At 59.8% G+C, this 7723-nt stretch overlaps 1 long non-coding RNA gene across 1 annotated transcript; it reads right to left on the bottom strand.

Moving 5' to 3' along the window:
- Positions 1–5188: 5188 nt before the first annotated feature.
- LOC108593558 (uncharacterized) lies at positions 5189–7471 on the bottom strand. Its single transcript, XR_013527290.1, has 3 exons — positions 7277–7471; positions 6375–6515; positions 5189–6224 (listed from the first exon to the last, which is right to left on the bottom strand). It is a non-coding gene; the product is annotated as an uncharacterized LOC108593558 (long non-coding RNA).
- Positions 7472–7723: the final 252 nt, after the last annotated feature.

Here is a 7723-nt window from a genome sequence, read left to right as displayed (position 1 = left end):
CGTTGGGGGCAGAGATGGAGACGACATTCCCCCACAGGAGGACTGCCAGGCTTACCCAGCTCCTGTGGCCACCAGGTGTCCAACCTGCCAGCAAAGAAGACCATGCTGGGCCCGGGAAATGGCTCCATTCCTTGGGAGAACAACTGCCCACTTGGTGGCAAGTGAACTGCCAGGGGCTGGGCTGAGCTGGAGAGGGCCGAGCTCAGTGGAGTAGACAAGGAAGGGGCCACGGCCCAGGCTTCAGTCATTGCAGGTGTCTCCTGGGGCTGTAGCCACACAAGACCACAGGCTGGCAGCATAAGCCACAGAAATTCATTTTCTCCGAGTTCTGGAGGCTAGAAGTCTACGGTCAGGGTGTTGCCGATGAGGTTTCTGGCGAGGGCTCTATGTCTGGCTTGCAGATGGCCGCCTTCTCACCATCTCACGGCCTTTCCTCTGTGCACATGCATCCCATGTGTCTCTCCCTCTCTCCATGGGGACCCCAGTTCTACTGGATTAAGGCCCACCCTTGGGACCTGTTTTCACCTTAACTACCCCTTTAAAGGTCTTATCCCCAAATAGTCACATGGGGCAGGGTGTCAACCTACGATTTTAAGAGAACGCAGTTTAGCCCATAGCACTCTCTTACTGCGATTGGATGAGGCCAGAGCAAAGAAAGCCAGGGCCCCCTCCCCCATTCCACTTTCCTACCTGAAATGGCCTCTGTTCAGGGGTCAGCACAGATGTGGGGGTTGCCTCACTTCCAAGGGAGCCCCAAGATAATGGCTCCTGCCATTGTATGAACTTGGGAGGGGACAGAGAGAAACATGGGCTAAGGATGCAGAGCCCTGAGTGCTGAGTGTCCTCAGCTGCCCTCCGTCTCCCTCCGTGGAGGTAAAGAGGCCTCTGAGCGGGGACTCCTGGGCTAGGGATGTCTGAGGGCTTAGCCAGCCGGGAGCCGAGTCTGTGAAGCTCTGCAGCTCTGTCCAGAGATGCAGCCACAGGTCCTAGGGAGGCTGCCTCCTCGAAAAGCCTTGCTGCTGCTGGGCTCCTGGAGGACTGCACTGGGCTCTTCCTGGGGAAGGAGAGGCGTGTTCTCCAGGGACAGGTGCAGATCCCATGGCTGCGTTTGCCTTTTCTGCTGCTGGGCCCCTGCCAGCAGTGTCATCTGGGCCCTGCAGAGTGGCTGGCCTGCTTGGCGTGGGACCCCACATAACGCCACATCAGACCTGGCACTGCTTACCCAGGGCCCCTGCCCCATCAAATATGGCCTATTGGGGCTTACTGCCTGGGAGAGTGGTGGGCACAACGCCCGGTGAGAGGTGGTGCCACCCCCAAACAAACACCCTGATGTGGCGCTGTGTCCCCAGCAGGAAGGACACATGGGCTTGGAAACAATGGATGGAGTCAGGACAGCCTGTGCCTGCCTTCACTCCCAGAGACGCTCTGGGGGCCTGTGCTTCCACTCCCATGGCTTGGGCTTGGCAGGGTCGAATCCTGGGCTCCAGAGCGGCTGTGCTCACACAGGGACACAGCCGGCGTCCTGCTCTGCTTTGAGGCATGGCTGTTGATGGGCCATTTGGCTCCTTTTTCCAGACACCAGCAGGCAAGAAGGGGACCCTCCTCTCGCTAGGGAGACCGACACTGGCATTCAGGTCGGGGCTGCCGGCTCACAAGGGGTCGGGACACGTGTGCAGAGCCTGGCGACCCCCACCCTGGGAGGGCTCCTGCAGCTCCCTCCCTGTGACTGTAACCGGACAGGGACAGCCACCCCCACCCAGAGGGTTCCTTGGGGATGAGGGTCTGAGCCACCCATCAGCAGAGGGGCTGGCTGGGGGTAGGGGGAATGGAGCCTGGAGGGTGAAGGGGAAGATCCAAAGGACAGATGTGAGTAGGGGCCATGGAGCCCCCAAACCTCCTTCTAAGCTTCCCAGGGAGGCCCTTGGGGATCCTGGAGAGCCGCTCTTTGACTGGACCCTAGTGAGGGAGGTATGGTTCATGGGAAGCTTAGAGACCCACTTGAAGGAGGACTATGGCTCCTGGCCCATCAGGATCGCCCTCAGCTGCAGGGAACCCCTATCCCTTGGCCATGCCACCTGCACAGCCTGAACAAGGGACCTGGCGAGGCTGGGCCATCTCAGCTGCTGGGATGCTCTGACAGGCCATGCCCTCATGCCCCCACTTTACCTTCTGATGTCTGCATCCCCCAAGACTCTCCTTCAGAGCTGGAAAGACCCCAGCCCCAGATGCACCATCCCAGTCCATGTTCTGGATAAGCCTCCTCGGCCTGGTCATCAGAGCAGTGCACCTGCAGCCGGTGGGCTGCAACCTGCAGTCAATGTGGGGCTCACCCAGTTCAACCTCTCACTGAACCATGATGCGTCATCTCAGGGAGGACGGGGTGAGGCTCAGACCCGCACCTGACCCTGAGTCCCCTCTGCCCTGACCTCGTCTTGATCAAAGCAGGTGCATTTATGGGGCCGTGCGCCGCCAGTCACTTCTTCCCGGCAAGACGTCCTCTGGTGAGGGTGGGAATGCTCAGTGGCCTCTGCTGGTTGCTTGGTATCCAGGTACAAGGTGCCAGAAAGCACCCATCAGCAGTCTTCCCACCCGAGTGGAGAACAGGGCTCGCTCCTGGGATCAGAGGACACTTTTGCCTTGGTAATTACTCCCGTGCTGTCTCCGGCTCCCACTCCCCGCACAGCACCGCTTGCTGGGGGAAAATGTCCCGCTCCGGAGCCCCGACTGCACACATATTTAAGTAATGGCTCCATTTACGAGCCATTGGAGTCCTGCAATTGCATGGTTAGAAAGAGATCTCTGTGGACATCTAAAATGCATCAAACTACTCAATATTCCACATTTGATCATAATTAAAAGTAAAAAATATGAGCCAGAAGGGGGCTGGTGTTGACAGATTTGCTGCCTGGGGTGAATGGAAGTGCTATTAATGGGAGGAAATTGCCAGGGACAGGCTTGGCAGGATGCCCAGTTAGACGTGCATGTGGAGGGCCTTGGGGGTCTGTGGTGATTTAAGCCACTGACCCCCAAATCCAGGCAGAGAAGTAGCTGTGACCCTCAGACTCTGCCCTAGCCCCTACCCTGGGGGCCTCCCAGCACGGGGGCAGACCAGCAGCAGCTACAAGCAGGGAGGCTGGGGTGAGGGGCTCAGAGATGAAGGCAGGAGTGTAGGGTGGTGTATAAAGGGGGGCTGGCAGCAGGGCTATGTGCGGGGTAGACCTGGGGCCATGCTGCCCAGATTCCCCATGCAGTACCAAAGTACACGATCCCCGCTGTTGGGAGTGCTGGCGGCTGGCAGTAGCTCTCAGCCCAACCCTCTGGAGGCCTGCCCTGGCTGGAGAGAATAGCCTTGTCCAAGCTGACTCATGACTGGAGGATGCGTGGCTTGGGAAGCCTTGGGTGCCTCGCCCTGACTGGGGGCAACTCTGGGCATGTGGGCGGTGAGCCGAGGCCTCCCAGTCGCACCACAGCTCAACTTCTCCCCCGCCCGGCCCAGCTTCCTGTGTTCCCTTGCAGGGTTCTGTTTGAGAGGACTCCTGGAGACCCCCTGCACACCAGTCTCTGTCTCCGGCATGGCTTCAGGGGAACTGACCCTCAACAGGGGGTCAAGCCCTCCTGGGCCTCAGGTGGGCAGGTGCCTGGACAGTGCCACAAGAGGCAGCTGAGGGAAGCAGCGGGTGGGGAGAGCTGAGGACCCCAGCGCCAGCTCAGACCCCGAGTCCCCATGGCCCCAGACAGGCCCATGCCACTGGTGGCTGTGGTGCTTCTGCCTCCCCTTGGCCACCTCTGGTGCCTAGGCCACCTGCATCCCATCTGAGGGTCACAGTGCAAAGATGGCCTCTGGTCCATCCAAGCCCAGTGCTCTCACAGTGAGCCCCAGTGTCTTCTAGCAAGTTCAGCCTGGCCGTCAGGGCTCAGCTTCCCCCACCCACCACCTGTATGCTTGGAGCGGGAGGGCACGGGGCTGCGACGGGTGGCACTACCATCCTCAAAGTGGTGAGCAAGAGGCCCCAGGTGGCAGAGTGGGCTTGGCCCACCGGCTCAGAGATTCTACAAGCCAGGGACCCCAGGTTCTAATCCCAGCTCAGCTATAGGCTAGACAGTTGTTCTCAGACAAGTTACTTCATTTTTGGCCTCAGTTTCCCAGCCTGGGTGATGGCAGGACAGCTCCCGTGGGGTGGGAGGATTAGAAGGACCAATGTGGGGAGAGAGGCCACCACGTGGTCAGTTTAACCTGAAGGAGTCTTCCTGCTCATCAGTGTGATCATCCTTCACACTCAGGTCTTGCTGGGCCGACATGACCCAGGCTCCAGACAGTGTGTAGCCCAGAGCGTCCCAGACTTCAGGCATCGCTTTACCTGGGGGTCTCTTCCCAATTCAGATTCTGATTTAGTGGCTTTTTTGTGTCCTGGGGCTGCAGTAACAAATTGCCATGGACTGGAGGCTCACAATAGCAGAAATGCATGCTCTCCCCGTTCCACCAGCCAAGGTCCAAAATCAAGGGGTGGGGCCCCCTCCCTTTGAAGGCTCTGCGGGAGGCCCCTTCCTGCCTCCTCCAGGCCCTCCTCCAGCCTCTGCTCTGTGTTCTTATGGTCTCTTCGGTGTGAAAGCTCGTGCTTCTCCTCTTACAAGGACACCTGTAACGGCACGTGGGACCACTGGCCAGCTCTTTAGTGGCAGGCCAACATCATTGCCTGCAGCCTCGTTGGCCCCGTGTAATGGGGACTGGACAGCCATGAGTCTGAGGAACGGCCCAGGGACCCCAGACCCCCCTCATGAAGCCAGGCGTTGGGGTGGGACCATGTGAAAGGCTCCAGTGTAAGCGGCTGCATGACAAAGGTGTAGGAACCGAGAAGGCTGTGGGGCTGGGGTACTGGAGATGGGCTCCTGCAGTGGCACCTTCCCGAGCCTGCCTCGCCCACACTGCAGCATCCTGCCCTCCCACTCTGGAGGGGCCCACAGGGTGCTTTCCACAGAGTCAGGCTCAGCCAAGTCATGGGGAGATGTGGCTGCAGGGGTGGAGGGCTCAGCCATGGGCATGGAACGCCAACAACCAGAGTGGGACTGCACACTCTGAAATTACACAGAGATTTATGACAGCAGCGTGCCCGGCGCTGGTATCTTTGCAGAGGATCCTGTAAGTGGATAAACAGGAAGGAGATTTAATTAGGTGCGTGGAGCAGAGGAGTGGTGATTAGCAAACCGGTCCTTTAATGCCCTATGTTACTGCAGTTAATTACACAGATTGCAGGGGGATTAGTGTCGGGCCCTGCTAATGATTTTTTTGGGAAGAATAATTTTATTTACACAACATGGGCTGCAAGAATTATTGAAATGAAAAACATGGAAATGGCAAAGGGCTGGCTGTTCTGGGAAGGAGGACTCTGCCATCCCTGGACCGTGGGGGCTGTGAGGACCCAGGTGTGCCCTCAGCCCTGGTACGCCTGGCAGAAACCCATTGGCCCCACATTCTTGTGTGAATGACCTGGTGAGGTCAGCTGGGTTGGGGGACCCTTGTGGAACTCTGCCTGCTGCTCACCATTTCTCTAGGAGCCACAGGGCTCACTTTCCACCAGCCCCCCCGCACCCCACTGGGGTGCAAGGAGTCTGAAGAGCCACTAGCCTGCAGGTGCTGGGACACCAGGGAGAGACAGCCATGGCCCCGCACTGCGGGTGTTTATGGTGTGCAGGTGGAGAGGTACCGAGGGACGCGCCACAGGCTTCTAAGTGACCTGGAGCAGGAGAGACAGATTCTGTGGAAGTAGGTGGAGGAGGGGAGGGAGAGCATGGGTAAAGGGGGTGCAAGAAGTGGAGGGGGAGCGGGGGGCGAGGGCCGGGGTGGACCTGCAGCACCTGGGAGGGCTCGCAGGGAGGGCAGTACCCCCACAGCCTATTTTCCGGCACCCGTGGGAGCTCTGTGGTGAAGTTAGCCAGTGCAAAGGCCACTGCTGTTCCCAGCCGTCTCCAGCATTCCCAGCCCTGCTTCAGCTGTGGGAGGGTCTGTCCCACTGTCTCTGGATGGAGCAGGGTGGGATCTGCAGGAGTTGGGTTTCCTAGCAACAGGGGATGAGTCTGGAACCAGGTACCCGCCCAGATTTCCAGATTCGATTAAATTGCTGCCAGAAGATCAAATACATCACCGTGATCACCCTTCACAGAGAGGTGGGCAGCCAGAGCTCCTGCGTCCTGTGCACAGAGGTGGGCTGGAGTCCAGATGGAACCACCTAGTTGAGAGAAGACAGCCTGGGGTTGGGGGGAGAGAGAGAGGAGACCTCCGGGTCCCCCCATGTGACAAACTGCGGTGGTTTGGGGTGCACACCCCATGGTGTCTGCTGCGAAGCCACTGACTCCCAGACACAGGGCTTGGGCTATACCTGGGACTGGACCAGCGTGACACTGGCAAGTTCGTCCGCGATCACCAAGCGGGAGTGACCTGGGTTCTTGTGGGCAGGGTGCGTTGGTGGGGTCTGAGTGGGCGTTGTGGAAGCTGCCAGTACAGACAGACTCAGGCCAACCTTTAACGGAGGGAGTGGGCGTCCGTGAAGCCGCAGGCCTCTGGCACACAGGCCTGCAGCAGCGCTCATGGCAAGGAGTCCAGGTGCTGGCAGAGGATGCTGGCTCCACTCCACCTTCCCCGCCCTTGTGGTGGGCAGGGCTAGCTTCCATCTCCAAGGCCCCTTCTCATGCAGCCCCACCCTTCCACCCTCCTTCCAGTCCAAACGGCGCCTCCCTCTCCTTCCCTGCACCCTCCCAACAAGACCCCAGTCCTGGGAGCCCAGTCCTCCAGCCAGGCCCTGCTGCTCCCACATGTCTGGGTGTGTCCCTGGGTGCTGCTGGGCACTGATGAGCGCTGGGTCTAGACAAGTGCACCAGGTGATAAGAAATACCTGAGGAGGAAAGAGGACCCCAAGGCACCAAGCTCTGCTAGCTCCGCCCCGCCCCCACCTCCCCTCCCTGAGGAGTTGCTGATGGTCTCTGGGCAGGTGGCTGTGGGGCTGCACTGGGGTCAACCATAGTGGCCTCCACAGCTCCTTGGGGCCTCACCCATGGGACCCAGGCTGCAGACTCACCTGCAGCTGGGAGGAAGGTGAGGCTTCTGTGGGCACAGTTGTGGCATCCGAGGGCACGACCATGCCCTTCTGGGACGCCTGTGGTGGGGGAAGGTTCTGCACAGGGCCTCACCCCTGCCTCCTTCCCAGCAGCTCGTCCTGGGGCAGCACCACTTTCCCCAGACCTCTGCCTCCCCACTGACATGGCCCCTTCACTGTGTACTCACCTGGGGTCGGACAGACTTTCCAGACGCCACGTCCTCAAGCACCAGACAGGAGGAATGAGTAAGGGTGGGCAGAGCGGGCCTGGCGCTGCAGGGAGGTGGCTGCCCAGGGATGGCCTCAGCCCTGGGAAAGACTGAGGGGAGGAGGAGCTGGAAGTTTCAGGAAATGCTCCCAGCAGGCTCTCCTCCTCCCTGTCTGAACTCCCTCCCAGGCTCCCTGGTCCCTGCCCGCTTCTCCTAAGGGGCGTTTTCTCCCTCTGGGTCCTCTGCTTCGGCGTCATCGTGGGCAGTGCAGGGGTGGAAAGCCTGGCTCTGGACACCCAGCAGCAGCTCCTGCTCTGCGGCTTCCGGGGCTGCCACTGCCCAGGGCTCTCTCCTGGCAGGATGCCTGGGCCTCCACTCACCTGGCACTCTCCACCCCCACGTGGAGGTGACAGACTTAACTTTTGA

The sequence above is a fragment of the Callithrix jacchus genome, chromosome 1 (assembly GCF_049354715.1).
Source record: "Callithrix jacchus isolate 240 chromosome 1, calJac240_pri, whole genome shotgun sequence".
NCBI lineage: Eukaryota > Metazoa > Chordata > Mammalia > Primates > Cebidae > Callithrix > Callithrix jacchus.
Note: the sequence above shows the minus strand (reverse complement) of the source record. Positions and strands in the feature narration are given on the sequence as shown.